Below are 22,641 nucleotides of genomic sequence, written 5' to 3' on the forward strand. Positions count from 1 at the left end.
GCTTATAAATCTTTCTCTATGAGGAATTAAAAAAATTAGTAGCGTATAATAGGCCGACTTCCTCGTAGAGAAAGCTTTATAAGCGAAAAGAAAAATGGCAAGGAAACAATGTGCAAGTTTCTAATTTGCACTCTTTTTTTATTTTTATTTAACCTTCACAGAAAATAGACAATAAATTAAAAAACTTAATTTGAATAAAAATTCGGCATTTTCTCAATATATTATTGTTTAATATATATTGTGATCAATATATTAGTAAGCGCCACCTAGGACGTTACAAAATATTTATAAAAAATATTTATAAAAAATTAGACCATTTACATTTAAAAACAATTTTTTTAATTCAAAATTTCATTAAAAAATGAACCCTTTCGCCAATTCTCATCAAAATCAAAACCAACCATTCTTCAATGATACTTTATTTATTTAAAAAAATTTAGCCCAATATCTCAAAATTTGCAGAAGTTAGAACTTCCACAGGCATTTTATTATCAATTTTATATTTATATTGTTTATACGTTATACGTTATACGTTATACGTTATAATAAAATATGAAGATGACATCTTCTATCGTCATAGTCAAAACATTACTTATTGTTAGTTCAGTATTGTATGATATAGCATCTAGCATCGGTTCGTGCAAATATAACTCGATCGAAAGAGATTAGAGATAAAAAAGATATTACAAGTGCCATACGGTTGCTTAAAGGTGACAAGGATTGAGTTCTAAACGGATCACATGAGACCTGTGCGTGACGAAAACCTAGGTTGCTTATCGCCCTGCGACATCGAGTATCGCAAGACCTTTCGCGATCGCCATCCCTGTCGCCTTCCTTCCAAGAACCATCCGGATAGCTACACTTATTCTTGCATCACGTTGCTATAACAATCTTGACGGACAGTATCCATCTAACTAATAAGATATCTTCTTGTTTTGACTCAGGAATGTGAAACCACTCAATCGATGGTTATACATTAATATACAAATTCACCTTACTACCTTGATTAAAAAGTTTCAAGAATTTTCAAATAAAACGCAAAATGTTTGATTATTCGTCGAAATTTATTTTATCACCTTCAAAGTACTCTCTATCATTACCTACATGCAATGCAGCTATGCCAACGCTTTAACCAATCTTTCATACATCGTTCGTAATCGATTGACGGTATACCCTTCAGCTCCTCCAGTGAATTTTTCTTAATAGCTTCAATTGTGTCAAAACGGCGTCCTTTCAGCGGCAATTTGAGTCTAGGAAATAGGAAAAAGTCACACATGGCTTGATCAGGCGAATAAGGCGCTTGCGAAATGATGTTAGTCGAGTTTTTGGCCAAAACATTGCAAATAATGCATCAAAGTGTGAGTATTATCGTGATCCAAAAACCACGAGTTGTTTGCCCAAAAATTCGGTCGATATATGTTTGTTGCTTTTTGCAACATTTTTAACGTCTCAGCACAAGCAATTTCATTTCTGACACAAAATTTAATGTAGATTCGTTGTTTGATAAATTTAGATAAATGTCGTAAAATTCGCTAAACACATCAAACGCTACTTTACAAAAACATCAGCTATTCACGAATGATTTGACAGATTGCAATAATTTTTTGATAGATGTCAGTGATAGGATTACCAACATTATTATTTAAAAAAACGTTGGATTTGTGCGGTTCTCTTAAAAAAGAAATTCACGAAACTTTTCGATCAGCGTAGTACAACTTTAGAATAAAAGATTTTGGTACTATGAAAAACATTATGATAATAAAAACACAAACAATTTTGTAACCTGCCAGTAATAATTAACGAATATATTTCAATTACATCGACTCAACTGGTCACAATTAAAACAAAACACGACGTTTCGGCCCTTGATTTGGGTCCAAGTGCAAACTAAATCATCCGTAAGAATCGTCGTTGAAATCACAAGACATCCTTAATGTATTCTGGAATAATTTCATACATTACGGATGTCTTGTGATTTCAACGACGATTCTTACGGATGATTAATTTGCATTTAAAAAGGGCCTAAACGTCGTGTTTTGTTTTAATCGTGGCCAGTTAAATCGATGTAATTAAAATATATTTATTATCATAATCTTTGTTGAATCTCGTATAATATAATGGAGTCTTACAAAAAAAATTTCTGCAAAATGACAATAGGAGTCTGTAACTGAAAAATTATTATATTCTAGATATCCTTGTCAAGAGAAAAACGATTTCAAAAAATTTATAAATAAAAAGTATTCGATAGATCTGTGATACTCACTGTACCTCTTATTTTTCTTCGTCATTGATTCATATTCGAAGCACCATAGAAAAAAACGTAAAAAGTTACAGTGTGCTTCTTTAAAAAAATGAGAGAGGAAGAAAGAGAGAGAGAGGGAGAGAGAGAGAGAGAGAGAGAGAGAGAGAGAGAGAGAAAGAGTATCCATTCACTTATCTTGGTTCCAGCAACAAGGATGCAAGTCACCAGCCCTCGGGCGCGGTAGGAAGACATTGATGTGAATTAATGGCAGCTTAAGTTATAGTTAGCGTCTCAGTATTCCGCGTGTGTAGGAGGGGGGGGGGAGAACCCCCACAGCGGCGGTATTAATTAACGCGACCCCAAAATCTCCTCTTAACCCCTGAACTCTCGTTTAAACGGTACCGTATCATGGATACTGTCTCCCCGTTAAGAAGCAGTGAAGGGGCGAGAAGAAAACGAAGGGAGAGAGGGGGGAGAGAGAATACCCTATAAATATTATCTACTCTTTCGCTCTAATATAAATTCGGGGCGTCTGTTATGCAATGATAGACGATTACAGAGCATTTCCGAAATCGCACTCCACAGTGTGAGTTTTATTGATCTGACGCGACTATGGACAGGGTTATAGCGTTTTATTTTCCTCGTTTTTACATTTGCAACTGAATGACCACGTCATTTTAATATTAATTATTGCAATATGTCCTTTAATTCAGATTTAACAAAATTTATATCTTAATTTTACTTCAAAGTAAAATAACGTTAAATAAAATAAAAGAGGATTAAACATTTCGTTATTTATTACGTTATGAATACTATATTGTCTTATACAAATAATTTTACTTACCGCTTTGTATTTTAGCCTGTCTATCCTTATTTATAAATTACGATATTTTCATAAACATATCAATATATTTAGGCCCAAAATTGTAATCAAATTCGAATTTACGTAACACCCTCTTATTAAATTTTCTTTTTGATAAATTAATATACATTTTCTTTTTTATTATATTTAAAAAATCTTATATTATTTAAAAGATTTTATATTTGTAAATAAAGCAAATATTTACACGAGGTTCTTTATTTTAAATATTTTAATTATAAAAATTAAAGACAAGATAAATTATTTATATAGATATGCTGCAAAATTTATATATATGTTAACTTTTGTCATTATTTAAAATAAAATGGGTTTTATGGTTAAAATTATCTAAATTTAAGGTATTGATTACAGAGAAAGTTTAAACGTGCAAGAACGCTTTCGAAAACTGAATAGGTTTGACTGAATAAAAGCGTTCACCTCTCATGCGAAGAAACCGGCTTCGCCGCCGTGAGGGACAAAAAGCGAAATTTATAATCCGGAAAAACAATTATGGAGGTCGCGATCGAACGTCAGGGCCGCCGCACTGGCAAAAAACGACTAATATCTCCAGTTTGATTTATATGTTCGCGCGAGCAATGGATCGCGCGGCCGGATGCTGGAAGAGAAGAGGCGAAGCGGATATTAAATAGAATATTAAAGATTTAGCGCGCAGGAGACAACAGCGTTCAAAGTTCGGCTGATCTGGTAGTCTGCAGAACGTGTCGCTGAATGCAGAGAAGTTATATGTATGTCTCTTATAAGTCTCTACATATGCGCGAAGGCCAAGAAACGGTTTCGGCGAGAGTCGTGAAGGCAGGGGATGAAAGCAAGGGCTGCCCATTTCAATAAACTGACCGCCATAAATCGTATGTGCTACATACCGTGGAGCGCACATATGTATTTACATGTGCTCGCCTATCTATTTACGACATTCACATTCTACAAGTTATATCCGCAACGCAAATTCAAAAAAATTTCCACATAAAGTGCGTAAATATTAATTCTTACATGACTGTATTTATGTAAAACGCTGAAAATGTAATAGACTAACATCGTACAATAGAGATTCAGAGAAAACTTAAATAAAAATTCTATGTTGTATTAAAATATACATAGAAGTACATTTAATAAAAATAAAAAATTATTTAATTTTTAAATATAACACAGACACACACACACACACACACATTGGGGCGCGCGCTCATACTCGTTAACATACGAGGGTCGGTATAACAAAAGTAACGCCTCCCAATTTTTTTCTTTCAAATCTGGCACCATAGAAAATTTTGCGTTTCACTGAGTTGACTTGACTTGAAGTCTCTAGTTGCACTATGTTGAGTGATGTTGTGATCATTTACGTAAGTGTGTCACACGAGCAGTTCGAACTGTGCGTGTTTCAGATATGCGTAACAGATAAGAGTGGTGGTACTGGTGATTGAATTTCTTGCCATGGAAGAAGTGAGTCCTGTTGAAATCCATTCACATTTTAAAAATAGTGTTATTATGAATATTTCTGAGAAGCAAACGGATTTCAATGGCTGCATTCAGCAGAAAAAACAACTCAGTGCAATCAGTAATTTTTTAAAATAACTAGTCTTTGCCTTATTTCTTCCTTGGATCCATGTGTAGAAACCAATCGTAATACAGAATCATTACGTGCTCATTGAGCTGTTTTCTCCGCTGAACGCAGCTATTGGAACTCATTTCTTCCACGGTAAACAAATTCAATCATTGCTCTTGTTTGGTACGCATGTCTAAAACATACGCCAAAACTGTTCGTGTGACACAGTTACGTAACTGATCATAACGCCACTGATCATAACAATTCAGTGAAACGCAAAATTTTTTATGGCGCCAGATTCGAAAGAAAAAAATTAGGAGGCATTACTTTCGTATTGACCTTTGTGCATATTATATTTAAAATAAAAACCATGATTGTTTGTGTTAATATTTATAAAAAACAAATATTTAAATAAATGTTACCACATGCCTTAGTAGTCGAATTGGTCAAGACCCGACCCGCCACGTATTGTAGTAAGGTGCTTTACAGTCATTTTAAAAAGGTTGATACTTATTAGCATCAAAAGTTACATTGATTGAGAAGGACCAAAACCAATTGCAATGGTCGAAATGTTGTGATAATTATAATTAATAAAGATGACCATTTTTAAGTCAAATAAAAAATTTTTATTATTAATTATTTACTGACAAAGTAAAAGTTGATTTAGATATATTACATTGTTATACATATTAAATATATATATATATATGTATACATATTTATTATTACAATTGTGTAATGAGTGTAATTTATAAATTTAAAAAATGCTTTGGCATATGTTATTGGTACAAAAACACAATTAATGAAAATAGTCGCTAAAGTAGTCACAATTATTTTTAAATATGTTTGTTTTTTAATCTCTACGCAATATTTCTTCTCTTGCTCTTTTTAATACACAGTTTTTATTCTATTAATTAATTTTAGCATTTTTATCTGTTATAATTTATATATGTTATAAAAATTAATCAAACGAACAAATGGACTACAAATCTAAATACAATATGGAAATATTTTCCATACATTTACATGCAAATTTTCTCAACATCTCCAGCTTCTGTCCTATTATTTTTCCTTCTGTCGCGCGAGCCTCTTTGCGGTTGAGTAATAAAATCGGACTGCGGGCAGTTTCGTCCAGCCTGGACGAACGCCTTATTGCATGTAAAACATTTATGTACCCTAGATATTGGCGAGCTCTTACATTGACTCGGGTTCCACATACAACGTTTCCGCAATTTTGCAAATAATAATAACAATAATCATTAATAAATCGTTCATACAAGAATTTGTGCACTGCATAAAATGTTGTGCATAAATTAACAACAAAGACAAAATTTGAATCATACAGTAAACTCAAAAATTTATTTTAAAAAATATATAAAAAATTTAAGTATGCACAAAATGCACAAGATAACATATGTACAAAAGAAAAATAATATTACAAAATCTCAAAAATTTATTTTATAAATCGTAGAGTTAAAAAGTTTCAAAAAACACTTTTTATTGCAAGCAGAATATTTTTTTAGGCATAGAAAGCTCCTGAGAAAAATATTTCACATATTTAGTATCATCTTATACCTATACAAAACGTCAATATTTTTAGACTATTTTAAATTTAAAATAATTTATATTTTTATTCTTAAACATTTTTTTAAATTTATCTAAATTTTATCTAAAAAGTTTTCTTCTATTTCACCATTTCTGTACGCTTTTTATAAAAATATAATATTTGTTTAACACACCTGTCATTAGTTCTTATATTATATGCTAATTAAAATTAATTCCGGTTTTCTAATATTCAAAATTATTTGATTTCTTCAATTCTACACATTTATTCGCAAATGACAATAGCTTTAGCAACATCTCAAGTATCGTTTTGCATATGTAAAAGTTTTTAATTTTTTAAACAAAATTTTGTAATTAATACCAAGATGACTTTAATGAGATATATGTGGCGGACTAAATAATAATCTGTAATAACTCAACCCTGTGATGTAACCACCAATAAAATCTATTCATCTTTAATGAAGCACAATAAAGAAAAAGGAGATGTTCACCTTGACATTCATGGATGGGCTACTCCAATTTCATATTCCCTCGTATCCATCTGTAATGAGCGGTTTCTGTATTAATGGTTCTAACGCTCTCTTTCGTCGCATAACATAACATATATCGCGACGCATCAATGTGACGTTCAATAATTGCATCGAGCGTCGCAAAGCTCGACATTAATAACACGTCAGAAGTCAGAACGTGACATCGGATGGTGTCGTTCGACCTATGACAAGTATATTAGCCTTGTTAAAAAGTAGCTATAGTATTCCTTTGTTTCTTGCTTTTTCAAGATGTATCAAAAAGATCACCTATCATCTTTTTCTATACAAGCTCTCCTTACATTCATTGTATACCAATATGAGTATATTTTTGATTTTTCACATTTCCAAAACTCCATTAATTTAACCCTTTATACTCGATTATTGATAGGAATAAATAATTTCAAGATAAGACAGTCATATTAATTAACGAACTATAAAGTATTATGTGTAAAAAATAATTTGCATACTAAATTCTACAGGAACTTTATTACATCTTCTTTCAATTAATTACTTACAATTAATTGCAATTCATTAAATTTAAACGTAATAAAATAATCTTTGTTAATTTACAATGACTAATAATGATTTACTTTTTATTATTATTTTTGTTATTTATTTATATTATTTATTTATTTCACTTTTATTAGTAGGTACCTATTTTATTTTTTAATATTGATATTTTTATTAATTTTTTGTTATTTTTAAAATGCTTGACTAATGTAACTAACAAATAATTTTAAGTCACAATAAAAATATTTTAAAACTATTTGAGAACTAAAACAGAAAATCGTGCGCGTTAAGCAGCGTTTACACATGTAATGATTAGTGGCGCCAACTGACTGGCATTCATTGCCGCCAGAAATCGTTACCATTAAACTGGCAAATTCACAAGTATTTACATAATGATGCTATTGGCGTAAAATATTTAACATTTATTAATTAAACACACAGTAAATGACGGCAAGCATATAACCTCAAATTTTACGTTTAGGCCTGGCACCAGTAGGGGAGACCGGGGCTAAAACGTTTACGGGGTAAAACTGTCAAATCAAATATCTCGGAACGTGTATATTGTGCGAACTCGTTATTAACATATTGTAAACGCTGCTTATGGTACCCATGTGACCAACGGAGTTTCGGCAGGTTACCTGCCGTGTTATGATTTTTACGAGAGCAAACGTGTTTTTGGAAGGTAAAAGTGAAATTTTCTGCGTGGAAATTTTGTAATATCTGCAATAATATTTGCTCTCCAAATCTCGAGGTACGGGATTATAAAGAGTAATGCATGCTGAACACAAATCCAGTGTAGTTTTTTCATTATCGTTGATGTCTAATATTTCGTGTTTGGGGCTAATCCGTCAGTAAGTCGGATTCTGACGAAGACTTGGATAATACGTGCTGCGTGTGAATTGACAATAAACCGAGCATATGAGAAACAGTGCATTGCGCGCGAGCGTAGGGCACACAACACATGCGTGCGCTTGTCAGGATCTGTATTCACGTGCCTAAATTGTTTTTGAAATAAGTAAAACAATTATTTTTTAATAATGTTTCGCATAAAAATTTTAAATAAATTATTTTTATATTTTTCTTTAAAAAAACAATTATTAAAATGTATCCTATCATTTTTCAGGATTAGATGTACGTATATGTATTGAAAATGCAGTGTGATTGATTTGCCACGGGGGGTGACGGTTAACCCCGGCATTTTTGAGATTTCAATTTTTCCACCGTTGTCGTTTTTGCTCTACATATACCGGTTAAACAAAGCGACGTAGACAAAAATTTCCTATATAAATTTTGTAGCTAAAGGTTCACTCTTTACAGTGGTATACCACATTTATTATGCCACATGTATTATGTCCCTAACAGCAATAATATCCTGTATATCTATAGAACATACTAAGGATGTACTTAATATACTGAGAACATCCTTATAATATTTTATACTTTACGATATTCTCTGAACGTTCTCAAAATATACATTTGCTGTTAGAAATGTGTACGTGTGTTATTTATTTGCTTGTTTTTATTTTAAATAAAAATTTTGAAATAAATATTTCTAACAAACTAAAAGAAGCCAAAATATTCTATATACATATAAAAAACATTAGGGTAGACCGGGGCACGTTGTCACACGTTTGGTTCAATATTTTTTGTATTTTTTACATTCAATATTTAAGAGTACTTTGATATGCCAAAATTTCGAGTGAACCCTCAGCTTCAATTGGACAGTATCGAATTTTGTGTGATTGTTACTCTACAGTTGTTACATAATAAATAACAACAGGTCGCTTGTGACAACGTGCCCCATGACCGGGGCACGTTGTTACATCAAATGTAATTGCATGCAAAATGTTATCCAAACTGTATTCAACGTAAATATTAATATATTATAGTGCGCTGCAATGTAAACAAGTAAAATCCTTCACAGAAACATTTATTTTATTTCAAAAAAGCTGTACAAAAAGCACGAAGTTTTCGTCTTAATCTAAATACAAGAATTCCACTCGAATGCGCAACTTATTGATACACATTTTTTTTTTATAATCATGTCGGTGATTAAACATAAAATATTTTTACTCGTTATCGTCATCCGAAGATTCGCAATAGATTCCCATCAAATTCGTGACAACGTGCCCCGAGGGCATTTTTTTTACTTCAAACAGCCTCATGGCCGACACGTTTGAGATATTCATAAGGTTAGGTATTGCATGCGGTAGGTAAAAGTACATACTTTAAGATAATATAAAGGTCTATTCTGAAAAAACATAAGCTTCATGTCTAGTACGTTGAATATTAGACAATAAAATTTTACTTACGGTCGCAAAAAACTTTCAAGTTGATTTTACGTCAACACGGCTGGAGCAATCTCAACACTGTAAACACACCAAAAATGGGCATACACTAACACGTTTTGAGAATGACGGGTACTGCTCTCTAGTTATCAGTTTTTTAAATAAAGCTGATGTGACAACGTGCTCCGTGTGACAACGTGCCCCGGTCTACCCTACTATACCTATAACAAATTGTGACATTATTTTAATCATTGAAAGATAGATATTTAGACGCTACTACAGTTTTACAACAATATCGCTGCAACAGAGCGCAACATATATGCAATATTGCAATAAATGGAATATTTGAAAAATCTATACGATAATAAGTGGATTTTATAAAATTCATTTACAAAATTTGTTATGAAGTTGGTTATATATGATCCGATTACGATGTACGTGCGCGTACACATGCGTGAAATTATGGTCACGCGTGTCGCTTCTCTCGCGACCCTCGGAAATGCTCCAGGATTGCGCTGAAAATTCGATTCACTTTACGGACCCTATCTCCCTTCTCTAAAAAAGAAGTAACGCGCCGCTCGTTCGGGGATCGTTTAAACGCCCTTTAGAGCCTACTTTAAACAATTCACCAGTCTCGCTATCACTCCACCGCAATAAATCAAAAAACTCGATTGATACACGATGCCATTGCAGTTTTAATCGACTTCCACTACCCTCGTTCTTTTCCCCAAATTATACGAGATATTATATCAATTAAATTATTGCCTGCGTATTCTTAATATCTGTTGAATATAGGCGTTTTCAAAATGTTTGATCTAATTTCACTATTTTTAATTTTTCTATTAACTATAATCATACATCATTATAAAACAATCCTTAAAGTTATGTGTGATATTGTTACTTGTTACTTCATTATAATTATGTATATAGTATCTAATCTTTGAGTAATAATAATAAATAAATAATATTTATATACAGCAATGCTATTACGTATTTTTAACATTTTTTGTTGCCATAATCTTACATTTTTATTATTCATCAATTTTGTACTAAAACGAGAAAATATTTTTTAAATCACGTACAATTTCAAAATATTGTTTACGATAAAAAAATTTGATAGTTTTCTATGTTCTTTTTTATGGCAGAGCAATTAATATATAAAATAATGATAAACAATGATAAAGATAAACAATAATAGTGATAAAAATGAAATAAATTAGTTTTATTTTGTTTTATGCCTTACTGTCGTAATCAACTAACTAATTATAATCCAATTAACAACGTCCCTAACATAAACTTTGACATCGACTATTGGCATAATAAAATCCAATAACCGATAGTGTAGTGTTCCATAGTATACATATGCAGTAACAGGGCCACACGACAGACTTCGATTCTACAATGCAGACGAATGGAAGGGGATCAACGGCGATTGGCTCCATTTCTTTCACCCCTCATCATACATTATGAGGCTTCGGTTTTCTATTAAATCTACACTTACTTGACTTTGTTCGTTGCTCTATAAATAAGCAGATAAATTCTAAAACGCATTCAAATCGCGCGCGCCATTATTAATTATATCGCAATGTAAAGATCTAAACTTTAATGTTATAATTGTTTTTATTATAATCATAATCGCGCATCAGTTTTCATTACAATTATTTTACAAAAAATAAAATTATAAATGTAAATATAATCTGCAAATTTCTTGATTAAATTTACAATCGCGGTTTCTTCTCAATAAAAAAGCAAATTGAATAAAATTCATCTTTTTCATTTTTCTAATTTTTATATTAAATATCTTAGTAATTAAATTACACTACAATTTTGTTTAAGAAAATATATTACTTACAAAGAATAAGCGTTTGTCTATTTGCGTTTATAGATTATTTACAATCTTAAGAAATCAATTTTGCAAAGAAATCTCTTTATACTCATATCTTGTTTAAAACTATAATATTTTTATTTTTGAACAAATATATAAGTTGTCTCTAAGATTTAAGTGTCGTTTGAAGTAATTGTAGAAGAGATATAAAAAAATCTAATAGGAAAAGACTTTGTTCGTTATTTTTACGTAAAGTTTAATGCTACAAAAGAAAAGTAATTTATCGCCATTTATATCGAGGTTACTTTGAATTCTTTAAATAAAACGCGGTATTCTTGTTTCAGTATCATGAAGATAAAAAGGACGTATATTTAACGGATTTATTTAGAGTAATTTTCAAAATAATCAGGTCACAGAGGAGAAATAATAAAACAGACAATAACCAAATTTTCTTTATTTATTTTATTTGTAAAATATAGGGGAGACCGGGGCTAAGCCAACAGCGGGGCGAACTTGACACTAGGCTTTTTGCCAATTTAAATCTATCGTAGAAACTTGCCTTTGCTACTGTAAATGCATCTTTATGTGCCAGTATTATCAACGGAATTTGGTAACATTCTGAGTTATAGTGTAATTTTTAACGCGACATAAGTGTTTTTGATAGTGAAAAGTAATTTTTCTGATCTCTCGAAAATGTCTACTCTTTCATCGAGCTTTACTCTTGCGAATCTACCGCTAAGTGATTTTGATGGGAAATTCGATGCTTTATACAAATCCAATAATAATTTTTGCATATTTTCAAAATTTATATATTTTTGGAGTAACAAAAGTAAAAAACGACGTTCGGGGCTAAGTCGACACGACGCCACCGGGGCAAAGACGACACTAACTTAAAGTGACATTATCGCAAAAAAGGTCACTGTTTCGTCCGATTCCGATGACGATTTAAGGAACATCTGTTGCGTGTGTTCGGAAAACATTTCATTAGCTTCTAATAACAAACAATGCATCTTATGCAACCGTATGGCTCATGACGAATGTGTGCGCACATCTGATCGCGAGTTTACGTGTATAAATTGTTTTTCAGACAGTTCAGAAAAAGATAATTAAAAGTTTAATTTTTTTTTCTCATTATTTTAAATAATTGTTTACTTTATTCCGACTTTTTGTTTCTAATACACAATGTCTTTTTATTTGATAAACAATGTATTTTTGTTTTTATACAATAAAAAAATAAGTTCCAGATCAAATTGTGTCGATCAAACAAAGTGTTGAGTTTGCCCCGGCGGGGTGTCGAGTTCGCCCCGTCATTTTTCAATTCGAAAATTTGTCTTCGCGTCACTTTTCTTTTCCTGGCGGCAAAACAAAGCGACGTACAGCAAAACTTCCTGAATCAATTCTGTACCTGAAGAAACACTCTTTAAATATATATCATTGAATTTGCCTAAAAATTATAATTAAATATTAAAAATTGCCTTTGAAAAAATAGTGTCGGCTTAGCCCCGGTCTCCCCTACTCAAAAAAGATTGTCATCTCTGAATCTAATGAACACTTGCAATTACTACATTATATGTATATGTATATGTAAATATTAATAAAAAAAAATATTAAGCGAAAAAGCGTGAAAAACAAGTTATATCTATGTATTTTTATCATAACTCCCCCTTCTTTTCGCTCTCTTCTCTCTTGCCTCTTTTTTTATATATAGGTATGTACGCACGCGCGCAGATAGACAATAAATTAAAGGAAAAATGTTGAGGCCGCAAAATACATAAAAAAAATCTACTATTGGTTAAAAAGATGTTCCAATCCGTTGTGTATATGTAAATGTAAGCGTCGTAAAGAATAAAGCGCGTAAGTAAATAAAATATGTCTGTCAAATAATACGAAGTCAGGAACTTTTAAAAGCGCATGAAACAATAAAACAAATGTATGAAAATATTAAAGATACATATAAAAGATACTTTTAAATTTTTTATTTAATGATAAGAATAAGAAAATGTTTTTATAAATTTTATAAGAATAAAATGTAATAAATAAGAACTTAGTAATTAAAAGCAAGAAAATTACCCGCATTAACACTGAAAATTGTTTCTGTCTCTAAAGATAAAAACAGCAAAATTAATTTTTCCAGAATTAGTTAAAATAAAATTAGTTAAAATTTAAGCAAGAACATATGGGCTAGTACCAGTTGATAAGCACAAATGTGGCCGTGACTGTGTTTATACTTGCAGTAAATATAGTCAAACACATTAATTTCAATCCTTCCTCACAGATATTCCTTAACCGAAATATAAATATTGAGTATTGATTAAGATCTTTTACTCAAGTTATCGATCATTACGTGCTCTTCAGATTTAAATTTTTTAAACATCTCTTGTATATTTTTATTTACACAATAATTATATTATATTAATAAAGTTAAATAATTTAGATTTAATTTCTGCATGTATGTGCAAATACACATCCTGAATGTAAACAAGAAATTTGTACAGAAAATATGAAAAGTCTATGGTAGATCCAATAGTCCAATTGCGAACAACACAGCGAAACTCACAACGCGTCTTTATATGCTAATAAGAGATTTCCGTAGCGATCGAAACAGCGACGGTTCGCAGATCGCTAGTCTTCTCGCAGTGTCTTTCGGTTCTTTTGTCTCTCTCCCCCCCCCCTCTCTCTCGCTCTTTCTCTCTTCATCCATCCATCGGCCCATCAGCCCCCGGGGGTTGGCCGCTATGGCGATCGCGCAATAATACTAAAAAGATAAGACCTCCGGGAAAGAGAAGGGGCGCGATGGTGCTGTCCACCCTTCGGGAGCGAGCTATTGCTCCAAGGCTAGGTGGCCCATAAGCTACCGACCTTACGTAGATGGACCGTAGGGAAAGACTCTCGCACATGTATCCAAACACACTCCTCACAATGGAGCGACAGCGTGTACGACGGTCCCCCCCGCGCATCGTTGTGTGCTGCGCTAATAATGGGCGGACGAGCCGATCAGCCAGTTGACCGTGACTAGATAAAAAATACTGCCTGACAGCCCGACCACCCTCGGACTCGGACTGCTGGCGCTTACCCTACATATAGCGCCGGGAGAGCGAAGTAACAAACTATCGGACTGACTCTCCGGGGCAGTTGTCATGCTAATCACGTGCAACTTTGTGGGATGCGCGTTAACGGTGAGGGCAGTTTGCGTCGGAACCCTAAGAACTTCGAGAAGAGGTTGGGTTATGCGGATCGTAAATTCGGTTCTTGTACGCAGAAAAAACGGTGGATCCTCTGATCGATACTATGCATCGTATACTATCATAGCATGGAATTCGCTCAATCTGGCGAAATAAAGGTATTTTATCTGGATACGTTTAAACACATAGACATAATATTTTATATTTTTGTCTATACTTTTATTATTATTGTGTAGCTATTACGTAGAAATAAAAATTTTTTTGCATTTTCTTCGTACACATTATTCGTACTTTCTGCTATTCTTCGTATCAAGAAATTTAAAAGTTGTTTTCCCTCTTATCAAAATATTCGGCGGCTTAAAAGCTAACATTAAAGATATAAAAAAATATTATAAACATTCTTAAATTTGTAAATTCTTAAAATTTAATAAAAATTGATAAAAATGGTTTTCTTGCAACATAAATATTGTGTACAAAAAGAAAATATTTATTTTAAGAAGTATATTACATTAAAGAGTTGTGAGATGACTAAAAATATATAAATGTAAACTTACAAATTAAAACTTAACATGATAAATAAATGATCAATATGACATAAATCAATATGACGCAAACTTACATATATGTATATATGTATATAATTTAATTATACAAGGACCTATATATGTATACGTGTGTGTATGTGTGTGTATATATAAACACATAAACAATCTATATACAATATGTAGATATACATATATATCTAGATCATCGTTGTATTTGTGTACCTCGAAAAAAAAAGTTTATTTATTTATTTAAAATTTCGAGGTCTAGCAGCGCCAAGTTTTTTTACAAGAAAAATTTATGTATTTTAATAAAATATTTTTATTTTGTACTGTTACCTCTGTAATTCTTTGTGATTAAATCTTTTATTCTATTGAAAAATACATATATAAAGTTTATATTTAAATACAAATTGTATTCTCTCGTTGGATTAAATATTTTAATAAAATATTTGTATTTTGTACTGTTACCTCTGTAATTCTTTGTGACCACTAAAAAATACACATGTAAACTTTGTATTTAAATATCTTTTATTCCCTTGTTAAATTTAAATAAAATTTTTTAATCTTATAAAATTGTTATCATACATTCTTTTCTAATTGACACGATGTAAAGATTTTTCAAAGTAGTGCAACAATTATTTTTTGAGGCAATATATATGTTCTCTCTGTAATTGGCGCTGTAATTTAAAGAGATATCATTTCTTTTTTGTAATTGTAATAGATCACTTGAAGCGCGACTCTTCTTTTTGATAAGGTAACATAATTTTGTGATGTGTATCACTTTAGTTATAATTTTTCGGAAATAAAGATACTACTGCTTAGATTTTTTCGAGATTTTTCGATATATAAAGATTACGTCTACCACTTGTTACTTAGGTTTTTTCGAGGTATAATACTACCACTTTCTTTTTTTTTTTCGAGGTAACAACATATACACTACTATACGTGTACTTGGCGCCTTTTTTACCTTTTTTTAAAAAAGGTAATTTTGTACGGATATCACGCCTTTTTGTAGTATTACGCATTTTATAAACAGTATGTACAGGGTAAAGCTATTTGGAGGTATAATACTACCACTTTGTTTTTTTCGAGGTAACAATATAACAGGATAACAACATAATACATATACACTACTATGCGTGTACTTGGCGCCTTTTTTTACCTTTTTTTTAAAAAGGTAATTTTGTACGGATATCACGCCTTTTTGTAGTGTTACGCATCTTAATCTTATAAACAATATATCTTATAATCTTATAAACAGTATATAATACAAGGTATGAAGCTAAAAGTGTTACGGACTATTATTTCTAAAGAAAACAACAATTTAATATTTTGCTTAGTTTTTTAAAAATAATAATCTGTAACCCTTTTAGTTGTACACCTTGTATATATTTTTCAATTTCAACATAAAACATAATCGCAATATAGCATGATTAATGTTAATAAGTCGTTAACTGTAAAATTCTTTATTTATTTTTATTCGCGTGTCTTACTGAATGTTGTTTGCAACTGTATATGTACCGATATCTTCAGGTATCGATATTTTTGATAATTACAGATGAACACCTGTAACACGTGTCTGAAATTTACCTGATTTGTTTATTCTTTTATTTCCTTCAACTAATCGCAAATTAATATATAAAATAACATTTTTTAAAGTTAAGATGATAGTTTTTTAATATAAAGCAGTCAAAAATTAAAATTTTAATATTTAAATAAAAATTGGCGCTTACAAATTTTTATAATTTTAATTTTATTTATTTTAATTATGTAATGTTTATAATTACATAAAAATTTATATTTGAATTTACAATCCCAATTTATTATACAAATTTTTATTCAAATTTAAATCTTTTTAAATAAAATTAATCATTAATTAAAGATCAGTTTTATTAACATAAAACTAACGCGCCAATTCGCTAAGATAAAGTTTATTAATTATTTTTTAGTTTATCATATGTCACTGTTGTAGTGTTGTGTATCGCGTGTGATCGAACTTATGTTGTATACCACACTATACTATCAATCTGATTGTATCATCAATCGAAGCAATCGGAAAATAGAATAGAACGAATAGAATGGAACGACTTCTGTGTGCAAATAACTTGCTCGGGGCGCACTTACGTTGGGTTTGACTTATGAATTCTCCCGGACGATGGACGATGGGCAGCCGCCTATCGATATAATAAAATAAACTGTCAGCGCCAGCTCGCATAAAAATGCTAAAGAGTCTCACCGTCATGCATTACCGTGCAGATGTTCCATAGAAGAAAATCAGAGACCATCGGACATTTTCTCCTTTATACGTTGAGAAAGCTCCAACGCTCCTGCATTCATTAAATTTCTTAATTTACGATACCAATCAATCTAAGAGAACAATTTATGTAAGCTAGTTTAATTATAATTTTAAAAATTATTTAATTTTTAAATAACAAATAGATTAATATTTAGATAAAACTTTTGAAAAATTAGACATAATATAAAAATAAAAATATTTTAACCTGGAGAAAGAACAAAATTACTAATATTTGTGTTATTTGACTTACAAAATATAAATTTTTCTTGTAATGTAAATTGTATTTTATTTCTATCATTATCAGTTTACAAAAAGTTACTATAACATTCCAATAAATCTCAATATTTAAAAATATCTCAATATTGCATTAAAGTAACGAATTATCTTTACGTCTGAGGATATATGCCTGAAAATGTGTTACTGCACTCGCGTGTGTTGCATTAGATGATATGCGCTGGTCATTCCGTGAACATCGTGTCGATGATAAACGCAACATCGATAGTATCACCCACGCTCTTCGTGCCTCTGTAAATCATTGCCGAAACATTTAACCTTGGCATCGTACACGAGATTAAGTTGATCGCAAGCCGCAGAATCAATTTATGCAAATGTACAGATCTCGTAGCGAAAGAACGATAAACAATACAGTTATTCAAAATATTTTATTAAGTTATATTGTCATACACAAAGTATATATTATACATATATAAATACACAATAATAATTATGCAAGGAAACTAATTCATCTTTTTATATATAGCATAAAAAAATATATTATATGATTTTTTATTTCTAATTTTATATTCCAATATGGCTTGTACACTGAGCGGTAAGTCTTAACTAAAAAATTTTTTATATCACAATCACAATCTTTTTGATAACAGCTGATATCACGATTCTTATATACTTTTGCTCTAATACGAAAGCACCCTATACGATTTTTATGCGATATCGGATCGAGCGAGCGACTACAGGATCATAGCAGAGCTGTAGAAACGATAAGTGGAAGAAGAGAAAAAAAGAAAAAAGAGATTCGGCGAGGCATGCATAGCGGTAACGACCGGTCGGCGCGAGAGAGCCGAAGGTTGTATCGCAAGTAGGCGGAGCTATGGTGCCAGGCACTTCAATCGCCGTTGGGAGAGGTGCGCGAGGTGCGCACAACTCCGGATGCCCCCGCAAGCTGGATAGGTATATTCTCCCCATTGCAACTATCTCGCGACGGCTCGAGATCCTTGGATCTTGCGTCACCATATCACCGATGCATGATTATCGCCACCTCATTTCATACGTTCACTATAAGCTCTGTCTTCGATACATTATAAAATTCGCACAATATTTGCAGGAACTATTCTATGAAATTAATCATTATTAATCTTAATTTCTGCATTAGAATTAGACTCGTTTAGGTAATCATCCATTACCTATGATAAAAAATTACTAATCGGTATTTTTAATAATTAATTTATTATTGCACATTATTATTTGCTTTCAACATTTCAACATTCTGTTTAAAATCAAGGATGATCACTAATCAGGAATATGATGAAAACCACATATTTGTATGTTAGTCATTCTTAGCTTTACCAAAAAATTTGTTCTTTTTTTGATTAATAAATATAAGAATAATGTACGAAAAACAAAGTTTTCGACGAATATAATCCATACTTATAAACAACATATACAAAGCTTTTTTATAACTTATTGTAAAAATATAACATCATTGTTTGACAAACACAAAGGCAGTTTAACAAATCATATTTAGATAATTTTCAGTCACAAAAACTTATTAAAAACTTTAATAATTCTTTACATAAATGTGAATTTATTCTATATTTGAAAGCTAAATGTAATGCTATATACATATATATCATAACAAAATAGTGGGGTTTTAATTGTTCGTTAAAATCAGAAACTTTTTATAATAAGTTTCTTATAAAGTTCAAAAATTATAAAATATTCGAAATCATATACGTAAATTTATATATTTTAAAATGAGACAAAATAATTTTAGTTGCCAATAAATACTGCCAATAATAATTAATAAAAGATATTTCAGATACTAACTTTCTTATTTCCAAATAATATATATTTATAAAAATATTAAAACAACTGAATTGAATTTTGTTAAAATAATAAGTTGCCAATTCGTACCTAGAGAAATTGCTTTAAAAGCACTAATAAGTTTTATAATAATAAATATGTAACATCTACATATCATCTTTGAACTTCTCATGTACAATTTATGTGCAATTACTAAGGTAATATTGTCACACAGATACAGACAATTAATTATTTATAAATATATGTATGACATAATACATTATTATTTAAACATAATACATTATTATTTAAACATACAAGAAAAATAATAAAAGTTTATTATTCAAATTCATCAATTAATATTAAAGATTCGGGTAACAGAATTATATAAAAATTTTTTGATCGCGATTCTTTTAAAGACTCAAATAGTTAAGGTAAAATCACGCAGTATTTAAAGAATCACGTAGTATTATAGAACGCGGCATGGTTGAACAAACACATTAAATGCAGAATTCCCGCGTGGAATGAGAATAACTACTAATGAGATCTTCGCGGTAGATCGCACGCGTCGTCATAAGGAAGGGAACGGAGATGCGCAAAGAGGGAGGGAGTCTTAAAACCGTTAACGATATCACTCGTCAATCACGCTGACGGTTGGTGGCCGATGTGCAAAGAGGCGAAGAAAAAAAAGGAAGGAATTATACCGGCGTAATGCCGGAAAATGCGATCAACCCTGCCGTCAGACAAATACACGAGCGAGCCTTCCTGGTCGCGACTCGCATGAACGATCGTGAATCAAATCACCGTCTGCTTCTCCGTCACGACGATAAAAGTAATTCCATCCAAACGAAAAAGAACTTTCGCGTTGTGTCCCCACAAACGTATAACTCAATGTCGAATCAGATTCAAAATCTCGATATTCGTGTCAAACTTACGAGACATACATTGCATTTTTATTTAATTTTACGATTACAGTAATTAATTAGATAGCGATAAAAATATTATAGTTAACAGTTAATTCAGCAAATTATTTTAAACGCTTAAATTTTAAATAAAATATTTTAAAACTAAAAGTTTTAGAAAATAAGTCGTTCTTTTTCTAATTATGTGAATTAATTCACTGTTAAAATATCAATTAAATAAATGCGCAAATTATTTTTGCATCAAACACGTTGAACTCATGACTAATAAAAATTTTAATGTAAAGTTTTAATGTAAAACCCAAACATGCTTAAATAATTTATAATTAAGATTTTTTAGGGTAGAACTCTATTTATAATTTTATATGCCATGTATTTTAATACGTGTGTGTGTGTGTGTGCATGTGTGTTTGCGCGCGCACATACATGCATACATACGAGTTTATATGTATATGTCTGCAATATGATAAATGTTTATAAAGAATGAAAATAGATCTTTTATTTGTCCATTTCTTTATTCTGTATTTAGTAATAACAAATATTCTTCTACATAACTTTGCAAAGTTTTTGTTGCAAAACAAAAGGTTACAAATTTGTACCTTGAATACATCAAGGTTAATAAATTACGTTGCGTCAATTTGTACGAATTACACAGATAGATTTCACCAACGTAATATATTTCCTTTCTTTCAATACCTTCTCAGATATTCTCAGATAAGAGTATTTACAAATAAGATAAGTAATAATGTGTCTAAATGTAATAATATATGCTTGTTTTCAGCATAAATATACTCTATTCGTTGCGACATTCAACCCAACATTAATGCAACCCTGACATTTATGCAAGAAACTACAATAATTATACATGTAACATGTGAAATGTAAATATATAACAATTATTAATTTATTTTTTACTCAACAATAAAAATTTTAAATAAGATATATATACAAAAGTTTAATAAAGGTATTAAAACATAACATAAAGGTATTAAGACATAAGAAATTCAAAAATAAACTTATCAAAAAAATGTTAAAAACAATAAAAAGTTAAACATAATAAAATTGAACAATAATAAAACTCGATATTGTTTCTTCACGTCATATTCTCTTCAGTTAACTTTGCTATTATCACTAATAGTTTAGTTTAAAATAATAAATTAAATACAACTCTGTATTAACTAACACATCTTTTCAGAAACACAATTAACAATTAGAGAAAATAGCTCAGAAAAATCCCTGTTTTCTTCACAAAACCGTATGCAAATTCGCCGAGAGTATAATACAGTACGTAGAGTAATGATTGCAATACCGTTATCTGGAATATTGATATATCGCGCTGTTCCAGATTCGAAATACCAGTGTTTTAATTATATCGGTATTTTGGCATTTATTAAAAATCTATATACAAATTTTAAATGTTTAAAATAAAACAAATAGAATAAGCAATTATTTCTGATAAAGTTATTTAATGATATACCATATTAAAAGAGTCCTTGTAAAAAAACTAAACTATAAGAATTTTAAAGAAAATTTCATTGTCATTTTCAACAGTTTTGGTGAAAATAACTTGTTTATATACAGAAAATACTGTTACATATACAGGATGTCTGATAATAAGTGTAACACCCGCCGTGGATAGGTACAAGGGGTTAAACTGAATAGAAAAGTCCTTTACCATTTTGCAATTTTTGCAATAAATAATAAGGATTTAATTAATAAACCTCCGCGTATTAGCGTGCGTCCGCGCGATTCAACGAGAAAAAGTACCTAGCGTTTACGATTGCTATGGCACGTGGCGAGGTATTAGAAGGATTTCAGTTTAACTCCTATATATATACTACATGTATATACATATATATATTTACGGCGGGTGTTACCTATATTTATATAGTTATACCTATTATCAGACATTCTATATATTGTTACGCCCGCGCTGAATCAACTCTTAGTTCGAGTCAAATAGAGCTGCTTTCGAGTAAACTTTAGATCTAGAAAAGATATCGCTCATATCGCTAAGCGTTCTTCGTGACGACTAGCTGTTGTTTGAAAATGATCATCTTGGATTCGGAGTTGAGCTAGCGGACCGATCGGACGTGTGACATTGTGCTCCTCTGTATTTTATTACAAATGAACGAGTTATTTTCCAATCCGTGTCTAGTTTTTTTCCGCGAGCTCGGGAGTGCACGAGCGCGAACGCGAATGCGAGCAGTGCAGAAACACGCGAGCGAGTCTCGGGTCTCGGGTGCAACAATATACAAGGTGTTTCTTAAGTAAGTACAA

At 31.0% G+C, this 22,641-nt stretch overlaps 1 protein-coding gene across 1 annotated transcript in view; it reads right to left on the reverse strand.

Annotated features, from left to right (window-relative positions):
• Positions 1–1,068: 1,068 nt before the first annotated feature.
• The window catches only part of Tj (traffic jam), a 59,175-nt gene continuing 37,602 nt past the window's right edge, over positions 1,069–22,641 (reverse strand). The window contains exon 5 of the mRNA XM_071780580.1: positions 1,069–1,250. The gene's annotated coding sequence lies outside the window, so the exon portion shown is untranslated. The remainder of the gene's footprint in view (positions 1,251–22,641) is intronic.

The sequence above is a fragment of the Temnothorax longispinosus genome, chromosome 6, assembly GCF_030848805.1.
Source record: "Temnothorax longispinosus isolate EJ_2023e chromosome 6, Tlon_JGU_v1, whole genome shotgun sequence".
Classification (NCBI taxonomy): domain Eukaryota; kingdom Metazoa; phylum Arthropoda; class Insecta; order Hymenoptera; family Formicidae; genus Temnothorax; species Temnothorax longispinosus.